Source organism: Perna viridis, chromosome 4 (genome assembly GCF_037379345.1).
Source record: "Perna viridis isolate PV_CMFRI_1.1 ecotype Kerala chromosome 4, ASM3737934v1, whole genome shotgun sequence".
NCBI lineage: Eukaryota > Metazoa > Mollusca > Bivalvia > Mytilida > Mytilidae > Perna > Perna viridis.
The window spans coordinates 50,022,361-50,043,964 of NC_142448.1; the positions used below are offsets into that span (position 1 = coordinate 50,022,361).

General features: G+C 33.9%; 1 long non-coding RNA gene across 5 annotated transcripts; it reads left to right on the forward strand.

Annotated features, from left to right (window-relative positions):
* Positions 1-367: 367 nt before the first annotated feature.
* Positions 368-21,603, forward strand: LOC148620414 (uncharacterized). 5 transcript variants are annotated; one of them, XR_015921807.1, is made up of 6 exons: positions 370-861; positions 3,017-3,177; positions 7,301-7,384; positions 9,778-10,115; positions 10,720-11,124; positions 21,476-21,603. It is a non-coding gene; the product is annotated as an uncharacterized LOC148620414 (long non-coding RNA). The 5 variants fall into 5 exon arrangements; XR_015921804.1 differs by having other exon boundaries at positions 21,264-21,592; XR_015921808.1 differs by having other exon boundaries at positions 7,301-7,312; positions 21,264-21,591.
* The last annotated feature ends 1 nt before the right edge of the window (position 21,604 follows it).

Below are 21,604 nucleotides of genomic sequence, written 5' to 3' on the forward strand. Positions count from 1 at the left end.
ATACAATGTCAGGAATGAAGCCTCAGTGTTTTAAGTATCTATTAAAGTTTTGAATACTGCAAGATTTCATAAATAGGTCAGATATGATATAATTCGGGGTCAAACAAGTCTGACTACTTGGTTGGTGAATACCCTCTGGGACCTCAGGTCCACCAGCAGCGGTATAAGTAGTTGTAGTATGATATTAAGTGCAAAGCGAAATAATAAAGCATATGATAAGATTGTAAAGAAACAGCGAATGCTCTGATTAGCATTGAACATTTATTTTATTATTATTATTATTCACGATTAAATTCAAAGGGGACAAGCAACAGACATTTATAGATAAAAAATAAATTTACAAAATTGATATACATACGATATCCTGTACATTGTTGACAAATACTCATGAAAATAAAGATAATTATTTTCATAAACACAAACATATCCTTTTGATATGAACGTATCAAATTAAATTATGATACATAGGATTAGATGGTGACATTTCCGTTTGTAAACACGTGGAAATTATACGTACTAAGCCTACGTAAGTGGAGGAGGGATCAAACTTTTCAAAAAAGGTTAAGATATAGAATAATCTGTGTAATCTGACGCATTATCCATCTACAAGTTCGGATTCCCCACATTTGCGCGTTCCGAAAACTCAAACACTTGTGGAGGGTGTAGGTTTAACAGTAAACACGACATAATGATCTTATAATCAATCAACCTCTTTGGCGTCCTATATCGATAGTTTTAGCTTGGAGTTCTCCTTGTATATACTTAATTGTGGTGTTTGGATCTTACTGTATGTTTGCTGCAATGCTGCTGGTGAAATGTTATTCCTGAAAATACGTGCACATCATATCTGAAATAAATATGGTTGGTACTTTTTTCTATTTCATAAACTAAAATTACGTTCATGAATGTGAATATACTAGGTACGACATTCGACGAATTAATATATTAGATACAATACTAGTATTCTCGACATTTCTCTAAAAAAAGGCATAAGAAATTCTCCTTTCTAAATCGTCTCCAAGTCTTCCTTAAATCAAGGTAAATACTTTTTATATATTCAAGATTGAATGTACTTTCTACATTTCTGAAATTCAACATTATGATTACGCTTGAGCAGTTTTGGGTGTGAGACATATATATTAATGCTTATCATGAAATGATAAGCAAATCTGAACATACCTGATTTCACTAACATGGATCAATTACACAAATATAACAACTCAAATGTATAATATCCGACCTGTTTTTGCTCATTTTACTGTTTTCAATCAGTATATTATCTGCCCAGCAAATAGTTTGACTGTTTTCAACCTTCTGATTATCCCATCAATCTGACATATCCTTGAACGTTTAATTCTTTCAACCAACCTGTGTCTACCCTATACTACCCTAAATATTTACATTCGATCCCATTTTACACATTTGGATTCTATTTAAGCTGTGTATTCTATTCCAACAATCTGCTCTGTCCATTATTTTTATAGTTTTTTTTTAATCTATGAATAATTTCAAGTTGCTGATACTGCAAATGTGGTTCTACACACACTCTTTGTAAAATGCACATTAGGAAAGATTTTCAATTCAAGTTACCAACCGAATGAACCCTTAGATCAGCCACTACTAATCGGTGAACTGTCTCTTACGAAAGGATCTGAAAAATTTCAACGCAGTTTATTACACGCCTGTTTAAATGAGAAAAAAGCACCAATGAATAATGTATTACGTCCAATATTATGATTGTATGAAAAAGTCATTTCAATTTGTTAAACAAATGTAATTCAAAATTTAATATATGCAATAAATAAATTTATTCGCCTAAAAATTCAGAAATGTATCAAGAAATTAAAATCATGAGTGTCCGTTTTCCGTTCAATTTTTTTTTCTACAAGGCCAATTTACATTTCTCTTTGCAACTTTCAACATTTATATCCAATTTTTCTGTCAATTAGAGGCTTTTATGTAGTAAACCTGGCTTTGGAAGCAACATTGCAGTTTCTTTTCATTTACAGAAGATTTTTCAAAGTGACCCTTAAATCAGGATGTCATGTTGCTTCGGTGGTCAAAACGAAATAAATCGCAAATTTCGCGCAAAAAGCGACGCGACAAATCAACGACGTTATATTAGTTTACACTATAATTAAGACATAAACAACAGTATGATTTGTCTGTAAGGCAGAAGACAGAAGTCAATAGAATTGGAAAAAAAATCAAGGGATATCGAAGATTACAGAACAAATCATAGATGAAGCTTTGTAAAGCATTGTAAAGGTCATTCTATATTTAGAATATAGAAATATACGTTGATTTTGTACCAGATGCAACCAAAATTCAACTGTTGTTTACCTGTAAACTGACAATTTTTAAAATGTGTGGGGAATAAGTATATAAATCTCATCATTACCAAACATTTCGTCTCTAATGCATCACTCCAATAGTTTAACAGCACTACTATCTAGGCAGTAATTTTTTTGCAAACAATGCATGATCACTTCTTCTGGAGAATCCCCGAAGCTACGTGCGTTGTCCTTTCTTGTTAAATAGATAGCAGGAATTTTATCGAAAGTTTACTGCGTAAGAAAAATCCATATTTCACACAATTAGAAAAATTCTGTAATTTCAGTCTCGGACTTTCTCCCGCCAAAACGTCACAAAACGTCACGACATGAATATCAATCCGCCCTTCAATGTAAAATTTATGTTGTAAAAAGCAACCAGGGATGGAGGAAATGAATAGGATAATCAATTGCTAATCGAGAATAACCAAAATAAGATCCTTCATACCAAAAACGCATTGAGATTTAACTCGTGCGCAAGCAAATTTTGCACACTCATTAGATATATGGGCGATCTTCTGCACTCGTAATCATACTTTGGTTATTCACTCAATCAACTAATTATCCTATTATTATTTACGCATAGTAAGTTAAGAGCTTAAGTGTCAGTGTAAGAATCAAGCAGTGGGTGGAACATGGTATGAAAAATAACACCATTTTGAAAGTTTAATTTGCAATTACAGAATTAAGAAGAAAGACAAGACCTCGCTATATAGATGACGTATTGTCGTTAATCAATCCTAGTTTCGGGGATCTGATACATCGCATCTACCTCAAAGAACTTGAGATACTACACACACTGTGAAGTCAGCCTCATATCTTGACCTACACTTAGAAATCAATGGTAAAGGAAAACTATTGTCCAAACTATACGACAAACGTGATGACTTTTCATTCAGAATTGTCAACTTTCCTTTCATTTGTGACAAAATCCCTTCAGCACCTGTGTATAGAATATTCATATCACAACTCATACGTTTTGCCAGAGCTTGTCGTAACTACGCTGACTTTTTGTATGATGCTAGACTCCTTACAAATAGGCTTCTGGAATTTTGCCATCTTATAGATTTAAGAGTTGTATAGATTAGTTATTCTGCTCTTTTGAAAAAAAAAATAAAACAAAAAAACAAAAAACCACACACACAATGTAACACATCTTCATACTTGTCAAGGTTATTCTTCATAAGAAAACAAAATCTATATTTAATTGTCTTTATACAAATTTCTTTTATACAGAAATAATTTTTATCCAAATTGAAATCGAAGAATTGAAGTGCTGTGAGACATTTCCGTTATCAATTCAACGTTTAAGTTGCGAAATAACACTTAATTGGTGTCAAGTTGAGGCTAACAAGTGCATTTTCCTGTATAAGAGTAATCAAGGGAACCAAGGTTATAGCGGTAATCAAACGAATGTAATCCAGGGACAAAGACCAGACATGGAAAACAGACATACACAACAAAGAACATAAAGTAAATACAATCATACATACAAAATAACAAAAGCAAGAGCAACTCGGACTCACTAAAAACTGGGAGCATGGACCAGGTGCACCGGTAGGATGAGTGTCCACTGCTTTTCTAGAAACAAGCGCCGAGTTGCTCATAAAAAGTCAAGTCCGGGGTAGACAAACGAGGAAAGGAAAACCATGAAATTAATACACGTACTATAAATTTTCGACCACGTTGCCCCGTTATAGTGAATATTTTAATGCCATTATTATCTTTAGCTTTTGTAATAATTACACTATTTACATTGTTTATCTTCTCGGTTTACGTGGAGGAATTTCCAATTAAGGTTGTTTATCATACCGGTTCACCTGGGTAGAGTTCCAGTGGTGGTTTTGTACCCGACCGCTTCACTTAGTAAAAGTACAGGATTTTGGTTGTTTACCCTGTTGATGCATCCGCTTAATGTTTACCGTGTTACTTGCTGCTTCTATGCCTTTTGGAAATGCTTTTCCTGCGGTTGTCAATAATTTTCCTTGCAGGATGTGTAGCAATAATGTCAATATTTGGGTTCTTTTCATTTTTTAATTTTAACTTGATATGTCATTTTCTCATTGAATTTATGTAGTAAAAAAATTTTTAAAAATCAAATAAATATACGGTTTTTTTTAAATCTACTATTTCTGAAATATCATGTATTATTTCCCTACGGGCATGTTGAAATCAGGCTATCATATTATTATTTGGTGCAGTTGTGCATCTAAAACACAACCACGATGTATTTGTTCTTTTGGATTTCTATATTATAAAGGATGGTAAAGAAGCTGAAAATTCAATAAATCACCGTTATATTTGTATATGTTCCAAATGATAGATATCATGCCACAAAAACATCAAAGATGTAAAATACACGATGTGTATTACGTCAAAAGACAAATAAACCTTGGATGAGGTAGTTGCTGTGCTTTAAACTACCTTCATTTCTGCCATGTCAAGCAAGTTGATACTATTGCTTTCTACAGAATTGTGCTGCGTTTAGTGTCTCGATAAGAAATGTTTAAATGGCAAGAAATAAAGCACAGTAATTTTTGCATCAATTTCAATATCATTAAATAACATAAAAACAATGACAAATACATACAGAAATGACCTACATTCGAAAAAGATAAGTACAGTGTGGATGAGTAATGTTTCCGTTTGTAATTTCGACGCGAAAGATGTAAGCCAATTTTAAATCAGTTTCAAGTAAGGGCCATTAAATGCGTTTCCTGTATAATATGGCAGTTAATATTACTGGGTTATTCATGACTAAAGTTATGTTTAATTCTATAATAGACTTAGTAAATATGAAAAAATCCACTTTAACATCTCAAGTACTTAAGGTAAGACATAAATTGGCATCGAAATATCAGAATCTTTCACTATGGAGGTCACGTGATTGGTCACAGATGGCTTTGTATTTGATTGTGGGTATTAAAACAAGGTTATTTTGCAACGTTTTAAGTCATTAGTTCAAAAGTTTAACGGTCAACATACATGTAACCCTTGGTCGTAATGGTGTAACATCTCAGCTAGAAGAACAATTATGTCAAGAATAACTAAGTTTCTTAAAAGCCACAAGAATCCATGCAAACAACGCTACATAGCTGGATTTGCAAAGTGTATCACCAAACTTCTTTCTACTTTTCACTTCCATATTCTCACAGCTGTAATAGAGGGTCTCCAGTCCTACCATGAAACTTGTTACTCTCGAAGTGGTATTAATTCAATGCGGAGTCTTAATTTTTTTTTAAATCTTCAGGAAACCCTCAATTTAAGATTATTATCAGAATACAATAGAATTAAAACAAATGGTTTTCCAACTTTTTAGACTTCTATTCCCCATATCAGTTAAAATCCCGATTCAAAAACATTAAACATGTATATCGTTGTTACTCCAAAAACGACGGTACACCAAAATACAAGTATACAGTTCTTGGTAGAGATTACTCATACTTTAAAAAAATCCAAATCATCTTCCAAATATACCGAAGAAGATGTTTTCAAAATGCTCGAATTTTTTATCGACAACATATTTGTCCAGTGTGGTGGACGCGTTCTTCAACTAGAGGTCGGCATTCAAATGGGAACAAATTGTGCTCCTCTACTTGCTAACCTATTCCTTCACTCTTATGAGACTGATTTTATAGTTGATCTGATCCAAAAGAAGGAACTTCGTTTAGCTATATCCTTTAGTCACAGTTTCCGCTGTATAAATGACGTATTATCGTTAAACAATTCTAGATTCGGTGATTTAATACATCACATCTACTCCAAAAAAAACGTAGAGACTATGGTAAATGAAAACTATTCACCAAACTATACGAAAAACGGGATGACTTTTCGTTTAGAATTGTCAACTTCCCTTTCATCTGTGGCAACATCCGTTCAACACCTGTGTATGGAATTTTCATATAACAACTCATACGTTATGCTAGAGCTTGCCGTAACTAACTTATAACAACTTATGTTGCTACAAGATTGAAGGCATTACTACAGAAGTTTTATGGTCGTCATCATGAACTCGTGGATCGTTATGATGTATCCATCTGCACCACGGAAACTGATTTGATCAACGTGCCATAGTTTTTCTTTCCTGTTTCGTCTACCCCGGACTTGACTTTTTATGAGCAACTCAGCGGATGTTTCCAGAAAAGCAGAGGACCCTTACACTACCGGTGCACCTGGTCAATGCTCCCAGTCGTTAATGGAATTCGAGTTGCTCCTTTACTTTTGTTACTTTTTATGTATTATTTTAGTTTTATGTTCTTTGTTGTGTATGTCTGCTTTTCATGTCTGGTATGTGTCCCTGGATTACATTCTTTTGATTTCCGCTAGAATTTTGGTTCCCTTCATTACTCTTCCATATCCGTTCTAACACTTTTCATTTTTGAAAAAGAAAAAATACCCAAACCATTTATGTTTTTCTTTAAATAGCAACATCAAAATGATACAGACCTATCAAAACTAAACAGGCAATAAAAATGTGAATTGATTAGATATTTCCTGTAAATAAGATAACCTTTCGTGTGTAGAACAGGGTGAACAGAGCAATTGAGTTATTTGTTACATGTTAATATGAAGTGTTATTGTTATAGATTCACTTTAATAGATCTACCTATCATTTTATTCAATGACAAAACATTTTTTGTATTTGTTTTGCACTCCAGAAAAATAAAAAAAGGTAATGTAGAAATAGATAGAAATATTCTTTAGGGTTATTGAACTTAGAATAAAACAATAAAACAAACTGTCATAGTATATTGCTTACTTGTTGTATTGCTTTTAATATTCTTATTACTTAAAATTTTATTTTACATAGTATTAATACCGAAAACGAAGATTAAGTAATGCCCAACCAATTTTTATCCTGAAATGTACTGTTTAATGACTTGTCCGCCTAGTTATGACTATAAGTATGTTTGTGTGTGCGTGTAAACATTTTTTTATCACGATCTATCTATATTAATTTATTTCAGTACTGAAGAGAGGTAACTAAAACTTTATGAAACTCGTGCACATCAATTTACAATATCAATATTAGATTGGTAATTTGGATATCGGTACGATTTTTCATTAAACTCTTGGTGCACCAATTGATATTCAAAAAGTCAATACTGTTCAACATGTCAACATGTCAGCTAAAAGTATATCACAATGTGTTACTTCATCATGTTTAAGAAACTGTTTAGTGCATAATATCTATGCTAACTTGAGATAGTTCACATGTAGAAGATTTATTAAACTTTTCATTACTCACTGAAGGGGCATATTGAACTCAAATTATTTATCGCTTTTCATTGATAACTAGTACAGAAGAAGCAAAGAATTTAAGTAGCTGACTCTGTAAGAATCATGCAAAATCTGAAAAATGTGATACACCCTAAAAAACGCTACATATCTTTATTTTTTGTTATTAAGTTGTTTCATAGGTCTATAGGGGGGATGGGTAAGGTCGGGCAATTTAGCCTCCTGTGGCGGAGCGCAAAGGTTCCTACTCCTATCGAATACCACAGCAGGGTTCTTTAACGTGCGAGGAACGTGGCATCTTTCCCACCACGGTGCACCACTATGGTTTGCCGTCAGGTTTTCCGTATTATAGCCTGACAACCCAAGCATGTAACACGCCAGGGATACCCCCATTCCACCACCTGGGGCACAAATCCCAGTTGCTCTGTGGGCAGAGCACCTAGCCCCGGCTATGTTTCTGAGCACTATTTAGTCGCCTTATACGACAAGCTTAGCGCTGCTGCAGGCCTATTCTTTTAACACCCGGACCTGCACGAGGCTAAAAATATGTAGGCTTTTTACCCCCTTTTAAATCACATTTTGCATGATCCTTAGCTGGAGTGCTACTTAAAATATATATATATATATAGAAGGGTCTGAAAAATTCCCAACGATGTTAGAACTGTCAAATTTGCGATGCAAATTTTTTGGTCGTTCCCTTCGCGGGACTCGAACTCGTACCGCTGTGACATTTATGGCAACACCGCCTGCACTAAGTCCAGCGCCCTAGACCACTCGGCCAGCTAGGCTATATAAAAATATATGTAGCGAATAGAGTCGTCACATTCTGAGACGTTGTATAATATTGATTTGTTGTGACATGCATCATTAATTTGATCCTCTATCATACATAATGACACCTAGATGAACTGTCCCGTACTACCATACATCGTGTACTAAGTTACAGCCCTAGATTAATCCTACGAGGAGGAATGACCCGGCCAGCGAAAGCTATATTTTTATATAGCCTAGCTGGCCGAGTGGTCTAGGGCGCTGGACTTAGTGCAGGCGGTGTTACCATAGATGTCACAGCGGTACGAATTCGAGTCCCGCGGAGGGAACGATAAAAAATTTGCAGACCCTTCTATAAGTTTACGTTATCTTCCCTGTATCAATTTGATCCGATGGAGCAGTGTAGCGAATAGAGTCGTCACATTCTGAGACGTTTTATTCCTTTGACATATGTTATTACTGTATCTAAAATTATTGTTATGAATGTAGCCGATGTAATATGTACATCTGTTCCGAAAGACAAACATTAAATCCTGATTGTAATCCATGATACATAAGGCGAATATTTATTACTTCTAAGGGACAACTGATGCTTAATTAAGATAGTTAGGTATAGTTGTTTTCAATACAGATCTAAGTTAGAATTAAGTTGGTCCTAGTGTATCAATGATATGTTTCGGTGTTTGTTTCTGAAAAGTTTTAAATGCAAATTATAAACAATCCATGGTCGCTTTTTCAATCTCCCACACAAGCGGATGACATATTATGCTTTTTTCAAAGCTTTCACGCCTGTGCTATACTCAGTAATGAATCCCGCTTCTTTATCCAAATCCGTACAATGTATCGTTAACCGCTTCATGGATTTGTAATGAGTAGTGCATACCTTGTGGTTTGTTTCACATCCTGTATAGCAAAGCATTTAAGCTAGCTTGGTAGTTCGTAGTTAATCAGGAAAATATTATAGATCTGGGGCATAGATGTACCCTTAATACGCTATATAATGACAGATCAATTATGTGAAAAATGGCAGTAGGAATTCATCACTTCAATTAAACAGGTTCAAATGCACTACGTACATTTTCCGTCATTTTTTGTCTATGACCAATCGATTATTGCACTACACTATTCTGCAAAAGTCTTCATTTTAGTGTTGGATGCAGTCAATATTTAAGTCAGTATGATTATTCCCTGGAAAAAATACTCATAAATCTGTGTCGTTCACTGATAGAGAGACGCAGAAAATGTTTTCACTTGGACCATTTTTTTTTTTGTTTTTTTTTTGCGTGTTTTTTTTTTTTATTATTATTTTGTTTTGTTTTGTTGTTGTTGTTCTTGTTGCTTTTATTTATTTATGTTTGTGTGGACAGGTAGTTTGTGTTCTTGTTTTCCTCCACAATTCACTAAACCAAGTAATGATATTCTTTCTTTCTGACAGTTTCTTGTACTCTTCACTCCATATTGCAATCTGTGGTTTATTATAAACTGATTCACCTCGGTATCATTAGAACACTACCGAACAGTGTATGTGATGTTCGTAGATATATAAAAAAAACTATAAAGAACAGATTGGAAAAACCGAATTTGAACGTTGCATGAAATCATAATGTAGTAACATGATTAAGAACAGCTTTAGTACAGCATTTCAAAACTTCGACTTGACTTTATATTTCATCAAGAAACCTTGCACTGAAACTGTGAGAAGAAAGTAAACATAATGAAATATTAATGTCAGTACAATTCGTAGTTGCAAGCTGCCTTTACACAGTATGCATCGTAAGTATTCAGTACATATATTACGCGGAACAAACGATTGCTTTTATAATTACAAATATACCATGAATATTGTTATGTATGATCCATGACGAAACTTGCAACATCATAAATGGCACATGTTTCTTTATGAAGTCGTGTTGAAAATAACATAGACTGCATTTCTTAACCAGATAAGTATTCTGGTATTAGTATTTATATATTGCATTTGGCAATGACTTCATCAACCAATTCTGATAAACCTTACTTGTCGGGCTGCATTTTTTTTGTCCATAGGTTGATGGGACGCTATGCAAAGCTCGTATTGGGAAAAATGAATTTGAGCATTGGTATATTTACCAAGGATAGTTTTAAACATAGATTTTTTTTTGTGATATGTAAGGAACAGGAGAATTGAACAAAATGCAACATAAAATGCTCCAATAGTCCTACTCCGTATTTAAAGCTAATTAAGAATGATGTTCCTCCTGTAAAAGACTTGGCTGCAATATTGGATGGAATATTCAATTATGACAGATATTTATGTAAGAAGCACTCTTTATAAAGTCAGACATGAAGTGATTAATGCATGTCCAAACCACCTAATTCATCTTAATTTCTATTTCAGAAAACGTTACAGATCATATAATTAGTCGAAATTTGACATTCAGTTGTTTTGCCATTGAAAGATAAAAATATTCAGATTGTCCATGTAATTGGTACTTAGCAAGATTATGTAAATTCAAGTGAACGATGAATGTGTCATTTTCAAAGTACTGAGATTTATGCAGAAAGGACACTACAGTTACGTGAAGATAAAAAAAGCATCATTTGTTCTCCGGGTTTTCTGCACCACTAATTACCTTTACCGGCAGCAGTGTCTGAATTTTATATAAATAGGTAATTGTAATGTCGAAGCTAAAACCTGTACAATATTCCTAAGTAAACGAAAACGTGCGTCAATCATCTTCGAGACAACACAGGATGCTCTCATGTTAATATATTCAATATCAAAGAAAGCAGGTAGTTCAAGGTAAGCAAATGATGTTATTTAAGTAGCAGTTTTTGTAAGAATCATGCAAAATCTGAAAAATGTGATACACTCCAAAAAAGGCTTCATATTTTTATTTTTGTAACTAAGTTGTATGATAGGTCTATATTGTGAAATGTGTAATTATTCATTCATGTCTGCCTGCTCTTAGGAGATATTCAAAATTGAAAATACAATATCTTCTATTGTATTTGAGTGTCATTTACAGCTATCTCCCTTAATTTTGAAATCTACAGTGCATCCTTTATAATTTTTATCTCCTATGAACATGGGTTATATAAACAACCACATGTAACTTTGACATGACATTTCAAACAAAATATCAAAAATAAAAATATGTAGGCTTTCCAACCATGAATCACATTTTGCATGATTCTTATGTGGAGTGCTACTTAAAAGGTTACCACTCGATTAATCAGTGCTTTTAGCAATATCGTTAAGGAAATACCGTCGCATCAATCAGTTTGACAAACCTGAAACATCAGAATCAAATGATGTAGCCAAAACGGTAAAAAAAATAGTAAACAATGACAATTCACATACAGGATACAGTACAGCAACATATTTACCTCATGATAACTGCAAACGACATCCCTAAAACAACCCCAATCAGATGTTTTCAATAAGAACACCGAGAATGACGTGCTTATTACAAGTGAGTAAATTCTGGTGAGAATCAAGTCCGGTCAGACGTAAATTCAAAGTGAAAAATTTAATCTTTGTCCTAAAAATACATCATTTACTTAACCAATGTCTGTTCAATTCATCCTTGTAACAATTGGTAAGTTTACAAGAGTAATCAAAGGAAATCAAAAGAATTTAATCCAGAAACAAAGACCGCACTTAAAAAAAAACAGACACATAAAAGAAAGAACTTAAACTAACTAAAATAATAGGTACCAAGTAATAAAAGTAAGTTAGCAGCTCGAACTCCACTAAAAACTGGGAGCATGGACCAGGTGCATCCGTAGAGTAAGCGTCCTCTACTTTTCTAGAATCCCCAGCCCAGTTGATCATAAAAGGTCAAATCCGGGGTAGCCGAAAGAAGAAAGGAAAACTATGACATGTTGAACATACAGTTTGCATGGTGCAAATTGTTATACCGTAACGATCCACGAGTTAATAATGAAGACCAAAAAAACTTCTGTAGTGATGACTTCAATCTTGTAGCAACATAACCCTGTTCCAGAAGCCTTATTGTAATAAGTTTAGGTAGCGGTACACAAGTCTGCGTAGTTATGGCAGGCCCTGGCATAACGTTTGAGTTGTGATATGAACACTCCATTCGAAGATGCTAGAGGGATATTGCAACAGATGAAAGAGTAATCAAAAGAACTAAGATTCTAGCGTAAATCAAAATAATGTAATCCAAGGACAAAGACTTGGCATGGACATAAAATAAATAAAATAATACATACAAAGTATCAAAAGTTTTGGTTTAGAAACCGTTCTTGAATTTGGTAATGTATATTGAACTTCGTTTTAGTTAATAGATTGAAAATTATTTTGACTAAGAAGTGAATTTTGGAACGCATTGTTCATTACTGAATATAATTCATTGAATGTTACATATAATAAAAGTTCAATGAAATTACACAATTTCATCTTTGCTTGTCGGACACGATGTGCAAGTCTGCCAGTATGATTTAATCTTGATCCTACATCTAGGGTCCATGCACAAAAAGACATATGGATTTGTTAAACTTCCAATGTTGTACATATGGAAAATCACGGTAAACCAGCCTTCCATAAATCCTGAGATAAAAACGCACAAAAATGGGATGTAACTGACGAAAAATGTTATAGAAACGATAATAAAAATTATGCTCATCTTTTTCATCACTCTGATATTCCTTTTTGAAAAACGGTCTGATTCAGACTTCATGGTATTTTGCCAGAGGTGATTCTGGTGACTCTTTTCATTTCTTATAAAATGTTTTTGAATCGTTCGAATAATTTGTACATAAAATACAGACATTGTTAAAATCATGCAGATACAAATACTCAAAAGAGTCAACCCATAATAAGATCTGTAATCGTTCTTCACCATACATGTCCTTTTGGTCACATTAGCGTACTCAAAGTCAACTATATCCGTCATTAGAACTTTGGGTATCACTGCTAGTAGTACTGTAAAGAAGGATACTACGGCAACTAGTATTCTCCACCTTGTCAATATATTGTTGTGCTTACATATTTTCAAATATCGGTCAACCGCTATTACAAAGAGTATAATAGCTGAAAGACATCCCGGCAAACCAAAAGAGAAACCATACATTTTACAGAGTGTTCGGTTACTTGTTGTCGCTTCAGTATAACGAGAAATTGGAACTCCTAGTTGGAGGAATGTAGCTGAAAGGTCCGCCAACGCTAATAACGAAATGTAAAATCCTTGGGAATTGTCATCAGTACTAAATCTGTAGATGGTTAAGACAAGAATATTCCCTATTCCTCCAACTATGAAGCGCAATACAGACACTATCAAAAGATACATCCTGATAGACTTATCTCCAAGAATAAAAAGCTAGGATCAATCTAAACGGTACCTAACAGGCACGTGGCAGCACCAATAACTGATACACTGGAACTTGCGGAAATCACTAGATTTAGGATCTAATACGATAACTTCCCTACATTTATTTATTGACTAATATTAGATTTCCGTGTTTGCTTGTGAAACGTATAATTAAAATCGGGGTTATGTCCTTATCTGTCAATATTCCAATAGTCTTCATTGGCAATGCTACTTTAAGTGAACAACAACTTTCTTAATCATTCTTGATAGCTGTTAGCTGCTGTTTGTTTCTAATGAAGGCACGGCGAAAACCCAATAAAGCACACTTTAATTAACTCGTGTCTTTTTCTAGCTTAATCAAGAAGTGATTCGCAGCATGTAATCATTAGTTCTAGTCGCTAAAAATTACAATCTTCATTTTTGCTTGTGGCACCAATCATTCTCTCTATTATCGTATTTCCTGTTTTACTTTATTCACTGTCCCAATAGCATGCATGCACACACATACACAAGCATTTTGCCTTGTTTCTGTTGCTACGGGATTGCATTCGATTAGATAAATGATTCGCTTCACTTCACTTACAATTAACTTTTGATAACATCTTTATCTCCTTGGATTTGATCAAATTTGATGAAATTAATAGCATAATAATCATCTATAGTTAATTAGTAATACAATAATGTAAAAAAAAATGCATGAATATGTGATCAGTTAATGATTGCATTATGTTGTGCAGCTGATCATCGAAGTTCTCTTTGATTTACTTTGATGATACGATTTTTAAGCTCCTCTTCTATAAATAAACTATTAGAAAATATCTTCACCGATTAGTCTCCTTTTTTTCACATTAAACATGCTCTATGATAATCCATAATTGAGGCATATTTTCTAATGTTTCGTTCAACAATTGACTTTTTTTTTATTATTTGAAGTGTCTATGTTGCTCATAGCCTTTCATGTCATGAGATGGTTTATTATCATCTGACTAAACTCTTTTTTGCTCGTTTCCTGGGTTTTCCCACGATTGATCCACACGGCTAGTCCTTATTATGAAAGCGTGGTGAAATGGCTTATCCTTTGTAGTCAACGTTTTTTTACAGTAATATTGTAGCAAAACTAATTTAAAAACCAGAAAGCAAACACAACTAAAACCTCACGTGTTTTATATATCAACAAGAGCTTATATACTTGAATAAGACACAAAATTGTGATAATGTTCAATAAAACAGATTGTGTCTCACTTTCACAAGAATTAACAACTCGATTCACAATGTTACTCTTTGTCTCTTTGAAATAGATTATTCATCACTAAGCTTGTGTTTATATGCATGTTATTAAGTAAATATTACGTGCACTACAAACATCAATTTTAATAAATGGAGTGAAAAATTAAAAATAATTGTCATAATCCCGGCTAAAGATGGTAATTTATTAGAATTTGCTGAGACACATCGGTACAGTTTATGTTGTGAATTCAATTGTTATAAAACTGATGCTGGAAATATGCCAATAGGAATATAATCATCTATGTACAGTAGGGATATGCCTCCAGGTATATTTCTCAATACCCGTAGATAATTTGCAGTTAATAATTAATTGATGCAAAACTGCATGCCTCATTATCTTAATGGAAGACACATTATAAGTCCATTGATAAAATAAAGTGGTGTGTGTTAACTGCACGTATTTCATGTTCCTTTTCAACTAAAATCTCACTAAAAATGTGTCATATAAATCAACATATTATGAAAATTTGTTGAATAACAAATTTCATTATATCTAAAACGCCAAAGCTTCCATCCTTGTATAGGATATGTATGTCTCGTTCTAGTTTCATTTTCTTAACGGAATTTCCGGCTTAGAGGCTAAAAACCACTAATTCCACTTTCCATAGGCTTCTATGCTAATTTCACAATATTCAATGGCTTCTCTGGACTTTACCTTAACTTTAACCTGCAGAGGACTATATATCAGCATGATTCTACATATGTCAGCTCACAATCCTCAGAATGGCATGTGGGGTTAGCAGACTTGCAGTGCAGTACTGGTCATCGGAAGTGAAGGGTCTATAAATAGCATGGGAAATCCCAGTGTTTTCACAAGATAGGGGTATATTTAAAAATCATTATGGAGATTAGGCTTCACATCACAAGAAGCAAAATGCACCTATAAAATGTACAGAAATGTTTTTCCTTTCAGAAACTGTTTAAATTTTTTAAATAAGATGAGAACTTTTTTCACAGCACTATGAGGAACAGGGGTAATTTCTGCGTAGGACTATTTTTGCGTACGTTCCAAATGCTCATTGGTTGAATTGGTGGTCTGTAACCTAGAACGTATCGAAAACCGTTCCGCATTTTATTGTTTACTTCCGGGTACTTGAAAAGCTGTATAACAATGCAAAATCTTCTATTAAATGTTTGGTCTTAATACCTTTATCATGTATAAATAGATATTTGTCATTTTTTATCGATATTTTTTTTTACACAAAAAGATGTTTTACCTTTAACACTGAACTCCACGCTCTCTAAATGAAAAATCTGCATGCTTTTGAATGGTAGACTAGGACCCATTCTCATGAAATCATGGAGTCACGTGCACATGACGAGACTTACATGCCCAAATGTTAGAAACTTTCGGTAAAAGATTTTGCTTCCTATTTCGATAGTTTCGATCTTATTTTTGAATACTTCTTGTATATAATTTTGTATACAACAGACAAACACAACTTAGAACATAAAGTAACTAAATAATACATACCAAGTAACAAAAGCAAATGAGCAACTCGGACTCCACTAAAAACTGGGAGCATGGACCATGTGCACCGGTAGAGTAAACGTCCTCTGGTTTTCTAGAAACCCCTAGCCGAGTTGCTCATAAAAAAGTCAAGTCCGGGGAAAACTTTGATACGTTGAACAAATCAGTTTTCATGGTGAAGATTGAAACACCGTAACATCCACGAGTTCACGATGAAGATCATAAAACTTTTGTTATGATGACTTCAATCTTGTAGCAACATAACCCTGTTCCAGAAGCATAATTGTAAGAAGTCTAGTGCGATACAAAAAGACTGTGTAATTGCGGCAAGACTATGAACAAAGTGGTGTTTATTTGTTAAGTGTGAAAAACTCGCTTGAAGTTTTGGATAAATTACATGCTTTGGATAAATCCGTAGACAGAGTAGACAGTTTTAATTTCTCCACAGTTTACACCACACTTCCACATTATCTCATTAAACAGAAATGTTCATATCTTTTCAAATTGTGTTTCGATAAAACAGATAAAAAATATAGTTAGGTCATTTTTCTCAGACGAACGAGATAAATATAAAAAAAATTGTACATGCTAGACCTGTGAAGACATGATTAATTCAGTCAATAATCTTTTTGACAACATTTATATTCGTTTCGGCGATAACATTTATCGGCAGGTTGTGGGTATTTCGGTAAACACAATATGTGCTCCTTAAATAGGAGATGAAATACATGTCTTATAAATCTCAGTTTATGACCAAACTTCTGGTTTGATAGACAAATTTCATAATACTTATCGCTACCTTGATGATATTCTTCAGGTGAATAACCCCGACTTTTTTTTCAAATACACTGCTGAAATTTACCCTAAGGAATCGACTTTAACTAAAGCTAATAATGACAGATTTAACTGTCTTTTGTGTTGTATTTGTAAGTTCCCATTTCACAAGATAAACACAAAATTAAAATTTACGACAAGCGGGACGATTTTTCGTTTCCTATTTTTAATTTTTCCTTCCTTGACAGGGAAGGTCCTTTTGCTCCTTCATATAGTATATATAATTCTCAACTTGTTCAATATTCCCGTATTTGTAGCGATGTTAAAACTTTAATGAACGAAATCTCTGAGTCAAGGTTCTCGGTAACATAGTCTATTTTACTAAATTCTTCCATAAATATAAAGTTTTGATGCTGAAGTTCTGTTGTACTTGTCGTTACTTAATCAAAAATTGAATTTCACACCCTAGTTTTTTATGGTAATGTGATAAATAAAGTTTGAAAGTTCAAACAGAATCCTTTTAGTCTGAAAAAAAAAATATTCGAATAAACTTTTCCGGTAAGGTTATCTTTTCCGTATCGTTGATAAATCTTTGAGTTATTTTTTACTGGTTTTAATATTGACTCTCGTGTTAATGAATTGAATATTGATTAACTCTATTACATTTCGTCCTAATTATTGCCATTATTTTTATCTTGGCATTTGCACGAAAACCTTGTTTTACTTAGACATTTTATCATCGTTCTTGATTTGGTTTGATCTGGTTTTCTTATTGGGAGATAGTTGTATGGTTTTCTAAAAAATACAGATCTGAATAAAGAAAGGATTCTTGTTAAATTAAAATATAACATATGCAGACTGAAAACAAACATCGTTGTTCGATGGTTTTTTCTACACCATGAATCACCTCTACCATAGACAGTGTCTGAATTTTATATACATTGGTAAATAATATCTGAAGTCGATTAAATTATGTTTGTCCTAAATTCAGTTCTTCTGGTTCCATAACTTTGAATCAATCACGATTACATAAATGATGTTGTCCTGCTGGATTTTATGATAGCATGCTACCACTAGACCAACGTGGTGGGCTATCAAACAAGATGAAATCATTGTATCTTCACTGGAAAAATAATCAACATTGACTGAGCGGTCTAAAAAGTCCCTGACTATCCTGTCGGGTCTCCCAAGGACGGTACAATCAACATTTCTTTCTGTATCTTATATGAAGGACTTACAAGTCTTGTCACGTGACACTGGCTGAGAAAAAAAGTGCCAAACCAAATTAAGGCAGGTTTTCTAAATGCTGTAGATAAGAAAGACGAAGACGAAAGTCACAAAGATAATTATAGAGGTATTACGATCTCCTCCATTCTTGGGCAAAATCTTTGAACACTACATTTTAAATAGAATACTATCAAAATTATATAACCAGCCATACCAGACCAGCATGACGGCTTTACTAGTCGTCTCTCGCCAGCAATAGATGCTTAATAAGCTACTGAATCAGAGCTTGCAAAGAGAAGTAAAAATAAAACGTTAATACTTACCTTATTGGACTCACAAAAAAACATTTGATGTCATCAAGTATGACATTCTGTTAAATAAATTTATTGACTAAAATCTTGATCCTGATCATTAGGAAATTATTTTTAAGCAAAATTCTGTACAATAACCTAGATTCAAAAGTAAAATGAAGAAATAGTCTTAGTATCAGCTTCCCATTCCGATAGGGTGTTCGAAAGGGTGGTATTTTATCAACTCACTTTTAAAAATTATAGATAAATGAACTATTGAAACTACTTCGAAGAAAATAGTATGGGACAATACATTGGAACGAGTTATGCTTGCAACATGTGCATATGACATTCTGCTTTTATCTTCAACAGAAGAAGAAATGCAAGCTATCACAGATCTATAAAACAATATTCAGGTCAACAAAATACATCCAACAGAAAGTGCTATTATCTACAAAAATAGTATGCCTCATGGAAGTACCGAAACCGAAAGTAATTTCAAGTTAGGCTTATCTACAATACCTGTAACTCATCAGGATGCACATCTCGGAATTGTTCGATCAATTAAAAAAAATCAGTATTTAAAATTGTATTAGTCTAGCCAGAAGAACCAAATATTCTCACACGAATGTCAGAGTTCATGGTAGAAATGGACTTAATCCGAAGACGTCATGCTCCATTTATAGACTGTACGTCTTACCAAGATTACTGTATCTCCTATAGAGTTCTTACCCCTCTCTGATCAAGAGATAAAATTACTTCGTGATTTTCAATTCAACTATTTTTTATACAAATCCAAGCGTTGCCAACTGAACAGCAATTCTTGCAGTCTATTTATATAGAAGCATAAAAGAATATTTCGTCTGTTCTCTTTCATATATAAGACTTTTTGTGTTGCGCTAGAATTCTAACAAATAGGCTTCTGGAGCAGGGTTATGTTGCTAAAAGATTGAAGTCATCACTGCAGAAGTTTTATGGTCGTCATCATGAAATCGTGGATCGTTATGGTGTATCCATCTGCGCCGTGAAAACGGATTTGTTCAACGTGTCATAGTTTTCCTTTCTTCTTTCGTCTATCCCGGAACTGACTTTTTATGAGCAACTCGGCGGGTGTTTCTAGAAAAGCAGAGGATGCTTACCTTACCGGTGCACTTGGTCCATGATCCCACTTTTAGTGGAATCCGAGTTGCTCATTTACTTTTGTTGCTTTGTGCATATTATTTTAGTTACTTATTGTTCTTTGTTGTGTGTGTCTGTTTTCCATGTTTGGTCTTTGTGCTGGAATTTTTAATCGACAACATATTTGTCCAGTGTGGTGGACGTGTTTTTCAACAAACGGTCGGCATTCCAGTGGGAACAAATTGTGCTCCTTTACTTGCTGACCTATTCCTTCACTCTTATGAGGCTGACTTTATAGCTGATCTGATCAGAAAGAAAGAATATCGTTTGGCTAGATCCTTTAATCTCAGTTTCCGTTATATAGATGACGTATTATCTTTAAACAATCCTAATTTCGGGGATTTGATACATCGCATCTACCCAAAAGAACTTGAAATAAAGGATACTACAGAAACTGTGAAGTCAGCCTCATATCTTGACCTACACTTAGAAATCGATGGTAAAGGAAAACTATTGACCAAACTTTACGACAAACGTGATGACTTTTCATTCAGAATTGTCAACTTTCCTTTCATCTGTGGCAACATCCATTCGGCTCCTGCGTATGGAGTGTTCATATCACAACTCATACGTTATGCCAGAGCTTGCCGAAACTACGCAGACTTTTTGTATCGTGCTAGAACTCTAACAAATAGGCTTCTGGAAGAGGGTTACGTTGCTACAAGATTGAAGTCATCCCTGCAGAAGTTTTATGGTCGTCATCATGAACTCGTGGATCGTTATGGTGTATCCATCAGCACCATGAAAACTGATTTTTTCAACAGGTCATAGTTTTCCTTTCCTCGTTTGTCTATCCCGGAAATGACTTTTTATGAGCAACTCCGCGGATGTTTCTAGAAAAGCAGAGGACGCTTACCCTAACGGTGCACCTGGTCCATGGTCCTAGTTTTTAGTGGAGTCCGAGTTGCTCATTTACTTTTGTTACTTTGTATGTATGATTTTAGTTACTTTATGTTCTTTGTTGTGTATGTCTGTTTTCCATGTCTGGTCTTTGTCCCTGGAATACATTCTTTTGATTATCGCTATAACCTTGGTTCCCTTGATTACTCTTTGATTACCGCTATAACCTTGGTTCCCTTGATTACTCTTTGATTACTGCTATAACCTTGGTTCCCTGATTACTCTTCCATCAAATAATGACAACCTGAATCCAGCATCCTAAACCGAGTGACAAACTTACTATATTTATACAATTGTTAACCTCTCTCCTTACTGAAAAGTCAAATTGCCTTCAAAATTAATTTGGAAACACCACGTCAGAGAAGCCATAAATAAGTTCTGGAGTATGAATCTACAGATGTTTTTGGTATAAAAATCTAAAGTATCATTCTTTCCCATTTTTTATTGTGAAATTATTAAACATGAGGTATAATTTTAGATTTGTAGAAGATCTGGTATAATGTAGATCCTATGTATTCATTATGGACCTATAGACCAGTTTCACTTCCATTTCATACAAGTTCTTCATCAACACAGAGGTCAATCAATATTTAATTTGTAAACTTACAAATGGCCAGAGAAGCAAAGTGAATAGAAATTTGAACCACCACTGAAAAGTTTGGTATGCCACATTGATCTGGTGTCTTTCAGGTAAAAGGAGGTGTTCCCGACTAATATCAAATGGTCAAACAGTCATGAATTAGAAAACCATTGAAGGATCTTATTTAGAACCCTGTAAACAGTGAAAGTGAAGAACACCTATATAATAAAATCAAAACA